The sequence below is a fragment of the Lampris incognitus genome, chromosome 2 (assembly GCF_029633865.1).
Source record: "Lampris incognitus isolate fLamInc1 chromosome 2, fLamInc1.hap2, whole genome shotgun sequence".
Classification (NCBI taxonomy): Eukaryota; Metazoa; Chordata; class Actinopteri; order Lampriformes; family Lampridae; genus Lampris; species Lampris incognitus.
The window spans coordinates 71459296-71476098 of NC_079212.1; positions in this window are offsets into that span (position 1 = coordinate 71459296).

Below are 16803 nucleotides of genomic sequence, written 5' to 3' on the forward strand. Positions count from 1 at the left end.
TGTTTGTTTAGACTATGGTAAAACCATGATTTCTTGCAAAATTAATACATGTAGCCAGTATATGCTACTGTTGTTTGTTTGTTTAGACTATAGTAAAACCAGGGTTTCTCTCTAAATTAATACATGTAGCCAGTATATGCTAATGTTTTGTTTTCTTTTGACTATAGTAAAACCATGATTTCTTGCAAAATTAATACATGTAGCCAGTATATGCTACTGTTATGTTTGTTTGTTTAGACTATAGTAAAACCATGATTTCTTGCAAAATTAATACATTTAGCCAGTATATGCTACTGTTGTTTGTTTGTTTGTTTGTTTAGACTATAGTAAAACCATGATTTCTTGCAAAATTAATACGTGTAGCCAGTATATGCTAATGTTGTGTTTGTTTAGACTATAGTAAAACCATGATTTCTTGCAAAATTAATACATGTAGTCAGTATATGCTACTGTTATGTTTGTTTAGACTATAGTAAAACCATGGTTTCTTGCTAAATTAATACATGTAGCCAGTATATGCTAATGTTATGTTCGTTTAGACTATGGTAAAACCATGATTTCTTGCAAAAATAATACACATAGCCAGTATATGCTACTGTTATGTTTGTTTCGACTATGGTAAAACCATGATTTCTTGCAAAATTAATACATGTAGCCAGTATATGCTACTGTTTTTGTTTAAACTATAGTAAAACCATGGTTTCTTGCAAAATTTATACATGTAGCCAGTATATGCTATGTTATGTTTGTTTAGACTATAGTAAAACCATGATTTCTTGCAAAATTAATACATGTAGCCAGTATATGCTAATGTTATGTTTGTTTAAACTATAGTAAAACCATGATTTCTTACAAAATTAATACGTGTAGCCAGTATATGCTACTGTTATGTTTGTTTAGACTATGGTAAAACCATGACTTCTTGCAAACTTAATACATGTAGCCAGTATATGCTACTGTTGTTTGTTTGTTTAGACTATAGTAAAACAATGGTTTCTCTCTAAATTAATACATGTAGCCAGAATATGCTAATGTTTTGTTTTCTTTTGACTATAGTAAAACCATGATTTCTTGCAAAATTAATACATGTAGCCAGTATATGCTACTGTTATGTTTGTTTGTTTAGAGTATAGTAAAACCATGATTTCTTGCAAAATTAATACATATAGCCAGTATATGCTACTGTTGTTTGTTTGTTTGTTTAGACTATAGTAAAACCATGATTTCTTGCAAAATAAATACATTTAGCCAGTATATGCTACTGTTGTTTGTTTGTTTAGACTATAGTAAAACCATGATTTCTTGCAAACTTAATACATGTAGCCAGTATATGGTAATGTTATGTTTGTTTGTTTAGACTATAGTAAAACCATGGTTTCTTACAAAATTAATACGTGTAGCCAGTATATGCTAATGTTATGTTTGTTTAGACTATAGTAAACCATGATTTCTTGAAAAACTAATACGTGTAGCCAGTATATGCTACTGTTATTTTTGTTCATTTAGACTATAGTAAAACCATGATTTCTTGCAAAATTAATATGTGTAGCCAGTATATGCTACTGTTATGTTTGTTTGTTTAGACTATAGTAAAACCATGATTTCTTGCAAAATTAATACATGTAGCCAGTATATGCTACTGTTATGTTTGTTTGTTTAGACTATAGTAAAACCATGATTTCCTTTCTAAATTAATACATGTAGCCTGTATATGCTACTGTTGTTTGTTTGTTTAGACTATAGTAAAACCATGATTTCTTGCTAAATTAATACATGTAGCCAGTATATGCTACTGTTTTTGTTTAAACTATAGTAAAACCATGGTTTCTTGCAAAATTTATACATGTAGCCAGTATATGCTAATGTTATGTTTGTTTAGACTATGGTAAAACCATGATTTCCTGCAAAATTAATACATGTAGCCAGTATATGCTACTGTTGTTTGTTTGTTTAGACTATAGTAAAACCATGGTTTCTCTCTAAATTAATACATGTAGCCAGTATATGCTAATGTTTTGTTTGTTTAGACTATAGTAAAACCGTGATTTCTTGCAAAATTAATACATATACCCAGTATATGCTACTGTTGTTTGTTTGTTTGTTTAGACTATAGTAAAACCATGATTTCTTGCAAAATTAATACATGTAGCCAGTATATGCTACTGTTATGTTTGTTTGTTTAGAGTATAGTAAAACCATGATTTCTTGCAAAATTAATACATATAGCCAGTATATGCTACTGTTGTTTGTTTGTTTGTTTAGACTATAGTAAAACCATGATTTCTTGCAAAATAAATACATTTAGCCAGTATATGCTACTGTTGTTTGTTTGTTTAGACTATAGTAAAACCATGATTTCTTGCAAACTTAATACATGTAGCCAGTATATGGTAATGTTATGTTTGTTTGTTTAGACTATAGTAAAACCATGGTTTCTTACAAAATTAATACGTGTAGCCAGTATATGCTAATGTTATGTTTGTTTAGACTATAGTAAACCATGATTTCTTGAAAAACTAATACGTGTAGCCAGTATATGCTACTGTTATTTTTGTTCATTTAGACTATAGTAAAACCATGATTTCTTGCAAAATTAATATGTGTAGCCAGTATATGCTACTGTTATGTTTGTTTGTTTAGACTATAGTAAAACCATGATTTCTTGCAAAATTAATACATGTAGCCAGTATATGCTACTGTTATGTTTGTTTGTTTAGACTATAGTAAAACCATGATTTCCTTTCTAAATTAATACATGTAGCCTGTATATGCTACTGTTGTTTGTTTGTTTAGACTATAGTAAAACCATGATTTCTTGCTAAATTAATACATGTAGCCAGTATATGCTACTGTTTTTGTTTAAACTATAGTAAAACCATGGTTTCTTGCAAAATTTATACATGTAGCCAGTATATGCTAATGTTATGTTTGTTTAGACTATGGTAAAACCATGATTTCCTGCAAAATTAATACATGTAGCCAGTATATGCTACTGTTGTTTGTTTGTTTAGACTATAGTAAAGCCATGGTTTCTTGCAAAATTAATACATTTAGCCAGTATATGCTACTGTTGTTTGTTTGTTTGTTTGTTTAGACTATAGTAAAACCATGATTTCTTGCAAAATTAATACGTGTAGCCAGTATATGCTAATGTTGTGTTTGTTTAGACTATAGTAAAACCATGGTTTCTTACAAAATTAATACGTGTAGCCAGTATATGCTAATGTTATGTTTGTTTAGACAATAGTAAACCATGATTTCTTGAAAAACTAATACGTGTAGCCAGTATATGCTGCTGTTATTTTTGTTCATTTAGACTATAGTAAAACCATGATTTCTTGCAAAATTAATATGTGTAGCCAGTATATGCTACTGTTATGTTTGTTTGTTTAGACTATAGTAAAACCATGATTTCTTGCAAAATTAATACATGTAGCCAGTATATGCTACTGTTATGTTTGTTTGTTTAGACTATAGTAAAACCATGATTTCCTTTCTAAATTAATACATGTAGCCTGTATATGCTACTGTTGTTTGTTTGTTTAGACTATAGTAAAACCATGATTTCTTGCTAAATTAATACATGTAGCCAGTATATGCTACTGTTTTTTTTTAAACTATAGTAAAACCATGGTTTCTTGCAAAATTTATACATGTAGCCAGTATATGCTAATGTTATGTTTGTTTAGACTATGGTAAAACCATGATTTCCTGCAAAATTAATACATGTAGCCAGTATATGCTACTGTTGTTTGTTTGTTTAGACTATAGTAAAACCATGGTTTCTCTCTAAATTAATACATGTAGCCAGTATATGCTAATGTTTTGTTTGTTTAGACTATAGTAAAACCATGATTTCTTGCAAAATTAATACATATACCCAGTATATGCTACTGTTCTTTGTTTGTTTGTTTAGACTATAGTAAAACCATGATTTCTTGCAAAATTAATACATATAGCCAGTATATGCTAATGTTATGTTTGTTTAAACTATGGTAAAACCATGATTTCTTGCAAAATTAATACGTGTAGCCAGTATATGCTAATGTTATGTTCATTAGACTATAGTAAACCATGATTTCTTGTAAAATTAATATGTGTAGCCAGTATATGCTACTGTTATTTTTGTTTATTTAGACTATAGTAAAACCATGATTTCTTGCAAAATTAATATGTGTAGCCAGTATATGCTACTGTTATGTTTGTTTGTTTAGACTATAGTAAAACCATGATTTCTTGCAAAATTAATACATGTAGCCAGTATATGCTACTGTTATGTTTGTTTGTTTAGACTATAGTAAAACCATGATTTCCTTTCTAAATTAATACATGTAGCCTGTATATGCTACTGTTGTTTGTTTGTTTAGACTATAGTAAAACCATGATTTCTTGCTAAATTAATACATGTAGCCAGTATATGCTACTGTTTTTGTTTAAACTATAGTAAAACCATGGTTTCTTGCAAAATTTATACATGTAGCCAGTATATGCTAATGTTATGTTTGTTTAAACTACGGTAAAACCATGATTTCTTGCAAAATTAATACATGTAGTCATTATATGCTAATGTTGTTTGTTTAGACTATAGTAAAACCATGGTTTCTTACAAAATTAATACGTGTTGCCAGTATATGCTAATGTTATGTTTGTTTAGACCATGGTAAAACCATGATTTCTTGCAAAATTAATACATGTAGCCAGTATATGCTACTGTTGTTTGTTTGTTTAGACTATAGTAAAACCATGGTTTCTCTCTAAATTAATACATGTAGCCAGTATATGCTAATGTTTTGTTTTCTTTTGACTATAGTAAAACCATGATTTCTTGCAAAATTAATACATGTAGCCAGTGTATGCTACTGTTATGTTTGTTTGTTTAGACTATAGTAAAACCATGATTTCTTGCAAAATTAATACATTTAGCCAGTATATGCTACTGTTGTTTGTTTGTTTGTTTGTTTAGACTATAGTAAAACCATGATTTCTTGCAAAATTAATACGTGTAGCCAGTATATGCTAATGTTGTGTTTGTTTAGACTATAGTAAAACCATGATTTCTTGCAAAATTAATACATGTAGCCAGTATATGCTACTGTTATGTTTGTTTAGACTATAGTAAAACCATGGTTTCTTGCTAAATTAATACATGTAGCCAGTATATGCTACTGTTATGTTTGTTTAGACTATAGTAAAACCATGGTTTCTTGCTAAATTAATACATGTAGCCAGTATATGCTAATGTTATGTTCGTTTAGACTATGGTAAAACCATGATTTCTTGCAAAAATAATACACGTAGCCAGTATATGCTACTGTTATGTTTGTTTGTTTAGACTATAGTAAAACCATGATTTCTAGCAAATTTAATACATGTAGCCAGTATATGCTACTGTTATGTTTGTTTGTTTAGACTATAGTAAAACCATGATTTCCTTTCTAAATTAATACATGTAGCCTGTATATGCTACTGTTGTTTGTTTGTTTAGACTATAGTAAAACCATGATTTCTTGCTAAATTAATACATGTAGCCAGTATATGCTAATGTTATGTTTGTTTAGACTATGGTAAAACCATGATTTCTTGCAAAATTAATACATGTAGCCAGTATATGCTACTGTTGTTTGTTTGTTTAGACTATAGTAAAACCAGGGTTTCTCTCTAAATTAATACATGTAGCCAGTATATGCTAATGTTTTGTTTTCTTTTGACTATAGTAAAACCATGATTTCTTGCAAAATTAATACATGTAGCCAGTATATGCTACTGTTATGTTTGTTTGTTTAGACTATAGTAAAACCATGATTTCTTGCAAAATTAATACATTTAGCCAGTATATGCTACTGTTGTTTGTTTGTTTGTTTGTTTAGACTATAGTAAAACCATGATTTCTTGCAAAATTAATACGTGTAGCCAGTATATGCTAATGTTGTGTTTGTTTAGACTATAGTAAAACCATGATTTCTTGCAAAATTAATACATGTAGTCAGTATATGCTACTGTTATGTTTGTTTAGACTATAGTAAAACCATGGTTTCTTGCTAAATTAATACATGTAGCCAGTATATGCTAATGTTATGTTCGTTTAGACTATGGTAAAACCATGATTTCTTGCAAAAATAATACACGTAGCCAGTATATGCTACTGTTATGTTTGTTTCGACTATGGTAAAACCATGATTTCTTGCAAAATTAATACATGTAGCCAGTATATGCTACTGTTTTTGTTTAAACTATAGTAAAACCATGGTTTCTTGCAAAATTTATACATGTAGCCAGTATATGCTATGTTATGTTTGTTTAGACTATAGTAAAACCATGATTTCTTGCAAAATTAATACGTGTAGCCAGTATATGCTACTGTTATGTTTGTTTAGACTATGGTAAAACCATGACTTCTTGCAAACTTAATACATGTAGCCAGTATATGCTACTGTTGTTTGTTTGTTTAGACTATAGTAAAACAATGGTTTCTCTCTAAATTAATACATGTAGCCAGAATATGCTAATGTTTTGTTTTCTTTTGACTATAGTAAAACCATGATTTCTTGCAAACTTAATACATGTAGCCAGTATATGCTACTGTTATGTTTGTTTGTTTAGAGTATAGTAAAACCATGATTTCTTGCAAAATTAATACATATAGCCAGTATATGCTACTGTTGTTTGTTTGTTTGTTTAGACTATAGTAAAACCATGATTTCTTGCAAAATAAATACATTTAGCCAGTATATGCTACTGTTGTTTGTTTGTTTAGACTATAGTAAAACCATGATTTCTTGCAAACTTAATACATGTAGCCAGTATATGGTAATGTTATGTTTGTTTGTTTAGACTATAGTAAAACCATGGTTTCTTACAAAATTAATACGTGTAGCCAGTATATGCTAATGTTATGTTTGTTTAGACTATAGTAAACCATGATTTCTTGAAAAACTAATACGTGTAGCCAGTATATGCTACTGTTATTTTTGTTCATTTAGACTATAGTAAAACCATGATTTCTTGCAAAATTAATATGTGTAGCCAGTATATGCTACTGTTATGTTTGTTTGTTTAGACTATAGTAAAACCATGATTTCTTGCAAAATTAATACATGTAGCCAGTATATGCTACTGTTATGTTTGTTTGTTTAGACTATAGTAAAACCATGATTTCCTTTCTAAATTAATACATGTAGCCTGTATATGCTACTGTTGTTTGTTTGTTTAGACTATAGTAAAACCATGATTTCTTGCTAAATTAATACATGTAGCCAGTATATGCTACTGTTTTTGTTTAAACTATAGTAAAACCATGGTTTCTTGCAAAATTTATACATGTAGCCAGTATATGCTAATGTTATGTTTGTTTAGACTATGGTAAAACCATGATTTCCTGCAAAATTAATACATGTAGCCAGTATATGCTACTGTTGTTTGTTTGTTTAGACTATAGTAAAACCATGGTTTCTCTCTAAATTAATACATGTAGCCAGTATATGCTAATGTTTTGTTTGTTTAGACTATAGTAAAACCATGATTTCTTGCAAAATTAATACATATACCCAGTATAAGCTACTGTTGTTTGTTTGTTTGTTTAGACTATAGTAAAACCATGATTTCTTGCAAAATTAATACATATAGCCAGTATATACTAATGTTATGTTTGTTTGTTTAGACTATAGTAAAGCCATGGTTTCTTGCAAAATTAATACATTTAGCCAGTATATGCTACTGTTGTTTGTTTGTTTGTTTGTTTAGACTATAGTAAAACCATGATTTCTTGCAAAATTAATACGTGTAGCCAGTATATGCTAATGTTGTGTTTGTTTAGACTATAGTAAAACCATGATTTCTTGCAAAATTAATACATGTAGCCAGTATATGCTACTGTTATGTTTGTTTAGACTATAGTAAAACCATGGTTTCTTGCTAAATTAATACATGTAGCCAGTATATGCTAATGTTATGTTCGTTTAGACTATGGTAAAACCATGATTTCTTGCAAAATTAATACATATAGCCAGTATATGCTACTGTTGTTTGTTTGTTTGTTTAGACTATAGTAAAACCATGATTTCTTGCAAAATAAATACATTTAGCCAGTATATGCTACTGTTGTTTGTTTGTTTAGACTATAGTAAAACCATGATTTCTTGCAAACTTAATACATGTAGCCAGTATATGGTAATGTTATGTTTGTTTGTTTAGACTATAGTAAAACCATGGTTTCTTACAAAATTAATACGTGTAGCCAGTATATGCTAATGTTATGTTTGTTTAGACAATAGTAAACCCATGATTTCTTGAAAAACTAATACGTGTAGCCAGTATATGCTACTGTTATTTTTGTTCATTTAGACTATAGTAAAACCATGATTTCTTGCAAAATTAATATGTGTAGCCAGTATATGCTACTGTTATGTTTGTTTGTTTAGACTATAGTAAAACCATGATTTCTTGCAAAATTAATACATGTAGCCAGTATATGCTACTGTTATGTTTGTTTGTTTAGACTATAGTAAAACCATGATTTCCTTTCTAAATTAATACATGTAGCCTGTATATGCTACTGTTGTTTGTTTGTTTAGACTATAGTAAAACCATGATTTCTTGCTAAATTAATACATGTAGCCAGTATATGCTACTGTTTTTTTTAAACTATAGTAAAACCATGGTTTCTTGCAAAATTTATACATGTAGCCAGTATATGCTAATGTTATGTTTGTTTAGACTATGGTAAAACCATGATTTCCTGCAAAATTAATACATGTAGCCAGTATATGCTACTGTTGTTTGTTTGTTTAGACTATAGTAAAACCATGGTTTCTCTCTAAATTAATACATGTAGCCAGTATATGCTAATGTTTTGTTTGTTTAGACTATAGTAAAACCATGATTTCTTGCAAAATTAATACATATACCCAGTATATGCTACTGTTGTTTGTTTGTTTGTTTAGACTATAGTAAAACCATGATTTCTTGCAAAATTAATACATATAGCCAGTATATGCTAATGTTATGTTTGTTTAAACTATGGTAAAACCATGATTTCTTGCAAAATTAATACGTGTAGCCAGTATATGCTAATGTTATGTTCATTAGACTATAGTAAACCATGATTTCTTGTAAAATTAATATGTGTAGCCAGTATATGCTACTGTTATTTTTGTTTATTTAGACTATAGTAAAACCATGATTTCTTGCAAAATTAATATGTGTAGCCAGTATATGCTACTGTTATGTTTGTTTGTTTAGACTATAGTAAAACCATGATTTCTTGCAAAATTAATACATGTAGCCAGTATATGCTACTGTTATGTTTGTTTGTTTAGACTATAATAAAACCATGATTTCCTTTCTAAATTAATACATGTAGCCTGTATATGCTACTGTTGTTTGTTTGTTTAGACTATAGTAAAACCATGATTTCTTGCAAACTTAATACATGTAGCCAGTATATGGTAATGTTATGTTTGTTTGTTTAGACTATAGTAAAACCATGGTTTCTTACAAAATTAATACGTGTAGCCAGTATATGCTAATGTTATGTTTGTTTAGACAATAGTAAACCATGATTTCTTGAAAAACTAATACGTGTAGCCAGTATATGCTACTGTTATTTTTGTTCATTTAGACTATAGTAAAACCATGATTTCTTGCAAAATTAATATGTGTAGCCAGTATATGCTACTGTTATGTTTGTTTGTTTAGACTATAGTAAAACCATGATTTCTTGCAAAATTAATACATGTAGCCAGTATATGCTACTGTTATGTTTGTTTGTTTAGACTATAGTAAAACCATGATTTCCTTTCTAAATTAATACATGTAGCCTGTATATGCTACTGTTGTTTGTTTGTTTAGACTATAGTAAAACCATGATTTCTTGCTAAATTAATACATGTAGCCAGTATATGCTACTGTTTTTTTTTAAACTATAGTAAAACCATGGTTTCTTGCAAAATTTATACATGTAGCCAGTATATGCTAATGTTATGTTTGTTTAGACTATGGTAAAACCATGATTTCCTGCAAAATTAATACATGTAGCCAGTATATGCTACTGTTGTTTGTTTGTTTAGACTATAGTAAAACCATGGTTTCTCTCTAAATTAATACATGTAGCCAGTATATGCTAATGTTTTGTTTGTTTAGACTATAGTAAAACCATGATTTCTTGCAAAATTAATACATATACCCAGTATATGCTACTGTTGTTTGTTTGTTTGTTTAGACTATAGTAAAACCATGATTTCTTGCAAAATTAATACATATAGCCAGTATATGCTAATGTTATGTTTGTTTAAACTATGGTAAAACCATGATTTCTTGCAAAATTAATACGTGTAGCCAGTATATGCTAATGTTATGTTCATTAGACTATAGTAAACCATGATTTCTTGTAAAATTAATATGTGTAGCCAGTATATGCTACTGTTATTTTTGTTTATTTAGACTATAGTAAAACCATGATTTCTAGCAAAATTAATATGTGTAGCCAGTATATGCTACTGTTATGTTTGTTTGTTTAGACTATAGTAAAACCATGATTTCTTGCAAAATTAATACATGTAGCCAGTATATGCTACTGTTATGTTTGTTTGTTTAGACTATAGTAAAACCATGATTTCCTTTCTAAATTAATACATGTAGCCTGTATATGCTACTGTTGTTTGTTTGTTTAGACTATAGTAAAACCATGATTTCTTGCTAAATTAATACATGTAGCCAGTATATGCTACTGTTTTTGTTTAAACTATAGTAAAACCATGGTTTCTTGCAAAATTTATACATGTAGCCAGTATATGCTAATGTTATGTTTGTTTAAACTATGGTAAAACCATGATTTCTTGCAAAATTAATACATGTAGTCATTATATGCTAATGTTGTTTGTTTAGACTATAGTAAAACCATGGTTTCTTACAAAATTAATACGTGTAGCCAGTATATGCTAATGTTATGTTTGTTTAGACTATGGTAAAACCATGATTTCTTGCAAAATTAATACATGTAGCCAGTATATGCTACTGTTGTTTGTTTGTTTAGACTATAGTAAAACCATGGTTTCTCTCTAAATTAATACATGTAGCCAGTATATGCTAATGTTTTGTTTTCTTTTGACTATAGTAAAACCATGATTTCTTTCAAAATTAATACATGTAGCCAGTGTATGCTACTGTTATGTTTGTTTGTTTAGACTATAGTAAAACCATGATTTCTTGCAAAATTAATACATTTAGCCAGTATATGCTACTGTTGTTTGTTTGTTTGTTTGTTTAGACTATAGTAAAACCATGATTTCTTGCAAAATTAATACGTGTAGCCAGTATATGCTAATGTTGTGTTTGTTTAGACTATAGTAAAACCATGATTTCTTGCAAAATTAATACATGTAGCCAGTATATGCTACTGTTATGTTTGTTTAGACTATAGTAAAACCATGGTTTCTTGCTAAATTAATACATGTAGCCAGTATATGCTACTGTTATGTTTGTTTAGACTATAGTAAAACCATGGTTTCTTGCTAAATTAATACATGTAGCCAGTATATGCTAATGTTATGTTCGTTTAGACTATGGTAAAACCATGATTTCTTGCAAAAATAATACACGTAGCCAGTATATGCTACTGTTATGTTTGTTTGTTTAGACTATAGTAAAACCATGATTTCTTGCAAAATTAATACATGTAGCCAGTATATGCTACTGTTATGTTTGTTTGTTTAGACTATAGTAAAACCATGATTTCCTTTCTAAATTAATACATGTAGCCTGTATATGCTACTGTTGTTTGTTTGTTTAGACTATAGTAAAACCATGATTTCTTGCTAAATTAATACATGTAGCCAGTATATGCTAATGTTATGTTTGTTTAGACTATGGTAAAACCATGATTTCTTGCAAAATTAATACATGTAGCCAGTATATGCTACTGTTGTTTGTTTGTTTAGACTATAGTAAAACCAGGGTTTCTCTCTAAATTAATACATGTAGCCAGTATATGCTAATGTTTTGTTTTCTTTTGACTATAGTAAAACCATGATTTCTTGCAAAATTAATACATGTAGCCAGTATATGCTACTGTTATGTTTGTTTGTTTAGACTATAGTAAAACCATGATTTCTTGCAAAATTAATACATTTAGCCAGTATATGCTACTGTTGTTTGTTTGTTTGTTTGTTTAGACTATAGTAAAACCATGATTTCTTGCAAAATTAATACGTGTAGCCAGTATATGCTAATGTTGTGTTTGTTTAGACTATAGTAAAACCATGATTTCTTGCAAAATTAATACATGTAGTCAGTATATGCTACTGTTATGTTTGTTTAGACTATAGTAAAACCATGGTTTCTTGCTAAATTAATACATGTAGCCAGTATATGCTAATGTTATGTTCGTTTAGACTATGGTAAAACCATGATTTCTTGCAAAAATAATACACGTAGCCAGTATATGCTACTGTTATGTTTGTTTCGACTATGGTAAAACCATGATTTCTTGCAAAATTAATACATGTAGCCAGTATATGCTACTGTTTTTGTTTAAACTATAGTAAAACCATGATTTCTTGCAAAATTAATACATATAGCCAGTATATGCTACTGTTGTTTGTTTGTTTGTTTAGACTATAGTAAAACCATGATTTCTTGCAAAATAAATACATTTAGCCAGTATATGCTACTGTTGTTTGTTTGTTTAGACTATAGTAAAACCATGATTTCTTGCAAACTTAATACATGTAGCCAGTATATGGTAATGTTATGTTTGTTTGTTTAGACTATAGTAAAACCATGGTTTCTTACAAAATTAATACGTGTAGCCAGTATATGCTAATGTTATGTTTGTTTAGACTATAGTAAACCATGATTTCTTGAAAAACTAATACGTGTAGCCAGTATATGCTACTGTTATTTTTGTTCATTTAGACTATAGTAAAACCATGATTTCTTGCAAAATTAATATGTGTAGCCAGTATATGCTACTGTTATGTTTGTTTGTTTAGACTATAGTAAAACCATGATTTCTTGCAAAATTAATACATGTAGCCAGTATATGCTACTGTTATGTTTGTTTGTTTAGACTATAGTAAAACCATGATTTCCTTTCTAAATTAATACATGTAGCCTGTATATGCTACTGTTGTTTGTTTGTTTAGACTATAGTAAAACCATGATTTCTTGCTAAATTAATACATGTAGCCAGTATATGCTACTGTTTTTGTTTAAACTATAGTAAAACCATGGTTTCTTGCAAAATTTATACATGTAGCCAGTATATGCTAATGTTATGTTTGTTTAGACTATGGTAAAACCATGATTTCCTGCAAAATTAATACATGTAGCCAGTATATGCTACTGTTGTTTGTTTGTTTAGACTATAGTAAAACCATGGTTTCTCTCTAAATTAATACATGTAGCCAGTATATGCTAATGTTTTGTTTGTTTAGACTATAGTAAAACCATGATTTCTTGCAAAATTAATACATATACCCAGTATATGCTACTGTTGTTTGTTTGTTTGTTTAGACTATAGTAAAACCATGATTTCTTGCAAAATTAATACATATAGCCAGTATATGCTAATGTTATGTTTGTTTGTTTAGACTATAGTAAAGCCATGGTTTCTTGCAAAATTAATACATGTAGCCAGTATATGCTACTGTTGTTTGTTTGTTTGTTTGTTTAGACTATAGTAAAACCATGATTTCTTGCAAAATTAATACGTGTAGCCAGTATATGCTAATGTTGTGTTTGTTTAGACTATAGTAAAACCATGATTTCTTGCAAAATTAATACATGTAGCCAGTATATGCTACTGTTATGTTTGTTTAGACTATAGTAAAACCATGGTTTCTTGCTAAATTAATACATGTAGCCAGTATATGCTAATGTTATGTTCGTTTAGACTATGGTAAAACCATGATTTCTTGCAAAATTAATACATATAGCCAGTATATGCTACTGTTGTTTGTTTGTTTGTTTAGACTATAGTAAAACCATGATTTCTTGCAAAATAAATACATTTAGCCAGTATATGCTACTGTTGTTTGTTTGTTTAGACTATAGTAAAACCATGATTTCTTGCAAACTTAATACATGTAGCCAGTATATGGTAATGTTATGTTTGTTTGTTTAGACTATAGTAAAACCATGGTTTCTTACAAAATTAATACGTGTAGCCAGTATATGCTAATGTTATGTTTGTTTAGACAATAGTAAACCCATGATTTCTTGAAAAACTAATACGTGTAGCCAGTATATGCTACTGTTATTTTTGTTCATTTAGACTATAGTAAAACCATGATTTCTTGCAAAATTAATATGTGTAGCCAGTATATGCTACTGTTATGTTTGTTTGTTTAGACTATAGTAAAACCATGATTTCTTGCAAAATTAATACATGTAGCCAGTATATGCTACTGTTATGTTTGTTTGTTTAGACTATAGTAAAACCATGATTTCCTTTCTAAATTAATACATGTAGCCTGTATATGCTACTGTTGTTTGTTTGTTTAGACTATAGTAAAACCATGATTTCTTGCTAAATTAATACATGTAGCCAGTATATGCTACTGTTTTTTTTAAACTATAGTAAAACCATGGTTTCTTGCAAAATTTATACATGTAGCCAGTATATGCTAATGTTATGTTTGTTTAGACTATGGTAAAACCATGATTTCCTGCAAAATTAATACATGTAGCCAGTATATGCTACTGTTGTTTGTTTGTTTAGACTATAGTAAAACCATGGTTTCTCTCTAAATTAATACATGTAGCCAGTATATGCTAATGTTTTGTTTGTTTAGACTATAGTAAAACCATGATTTCTTGCAAAATTAATACATATACCCAGTATATGCTACTGTTGTTTGTTTGTTTGTTTAGACTATAGTAAAACCATGATTTCTTGCAAAATTAATACATATAGCCAGTATATGCTAATGTTATGTTTGTTTAAACTATGGTAAAACCATGATTTCTTGCAAAATTAATACGTGTAGCCAGTACATGCTAATGTTATGTTCATTAGACTATAGTAAACCATGATTTCTTGTAAAATTAATATGTGTAGCCAGTATATGCTACTGTTATTTTTGTTTATTTAGACTATAGTAAAACCATGATTTCTTGCAAAATTAATATGTGTAGCCAGTATATGCTACTGTTATGTTTGTTTGTTTAGACTATAGTAAAACCATGATTTCTTGCAAAATTAATACATGTAGCCAGTATATGCTACTGTTATGTTTGTTTGTTTAGACTATAATAAAACCATGATTTCCTTTCTAAATTAATACATGTAGCCTGTATATGCTACTGTTGTTTGTTTGTTTAGACTATAGTAAAACCATGATTTCTTGCAAACTTAATACATGTAGCCAGTATATGGTAATGTTATGTTTGTTTGTTTAGACTATAGTAAAACCATGGTTTCTTACAAAATTAATACGTGTAGCCAGTATATGCTAATGTTATGTTTGTTTAGACAATAGTAAACCATGATTTCTTGAAAAACTAATACGTGTAGCCAGTATATGCTACTGTTATTTTTGTTCATTTAGACTATAGTAAAACCATGATTTCTTGCAAAATTAATATGTGTAGCCAGTATATGCTACTGTTATGTTTGTTTGTTTAGACTATAGTAAAACCATGATTTCTTGCAAAATTAATACATGTAGCCAGTATATGCTACTGTTATGTTTGTTTGTTTAGACTATAGTAAAACCATGATTTCCTTTCTAAATTAATACATGTAGCCTGTATATGCTACTGTTGTTTGTTTGTTTAGACTATAGTAAAACCATGATTTCTTGCTAAATTAATACATGTAGCCAGTATATGCTACTGTTTTTTTTTAAACTATAGTAAAACCATGGTTTCTTGCAAAATTTATACATGTAGCCAGTATATGCTAATGTTATGTTTGTTTAGACTATGGTAAAACCATGATTTCCTGCAAAATTAATACATGTAGCCAGTATATGCTACTGTTGTTTGTTTGTTTAGACTATAGTAAAACCATGGTTTCTCTCTAAATTAATACATGTAGCCAGTATATGCTAATGTTTTGTTTGTTTAGACTATAGTAAAACCATGATTTCTTGCAAAATTAATACATATACCCAGTATATGCTACTGTTGTTTGTTTGTTTGTTTAGACTATAGTAAAACCATGATTTCTTGCAAAATTAATACATATAGCCAGTATATGCTAATGTTATGTTTGTTTAAACTATGGTAAAACCATGATTTCTTGCAAAATTAATACGTGTAGCCAGTATATGCTAATGTTATGTTCATTAGACTATAGTAAACCATGATTTCTTGTAAAATTAATATGTGTAGCCAGTATATGCTACTGTTATTTTTGTTTATTTAGACTATAGTAAAACCATGATTTCTTGCAAAATTAATATGTGTAGCCAGTATATGCTACTGTTATGTTTGTTTGTTTAGACTATAGTAAAACCATGATTTCTTGCAAAATTAATACATGTAGCCAGTATATGCTACTGTTATGTTTGTTTGTTTAGACTATAATAAAACCATGATTTCCTTTCTAAATTAATACATGTAGCCTGTATATGCTACTGTTGTTTGTTTGTTTAGACTATAGTAAAACCATGATTTCTTGCAAACTTAATACATGTAGCCAGTATATGGTAATGTTATGTTTGTTTGTTTAGACTATAGTAAAACCATGGTTTCTTACAAAATTAATACGTGTAGCCAGTATATGCTAATGTTATGTTTGTTTAGACAATAGTAAACCATGATTTCTTGAAAAACTAATACGTGTAGCCAGTATATGCTACT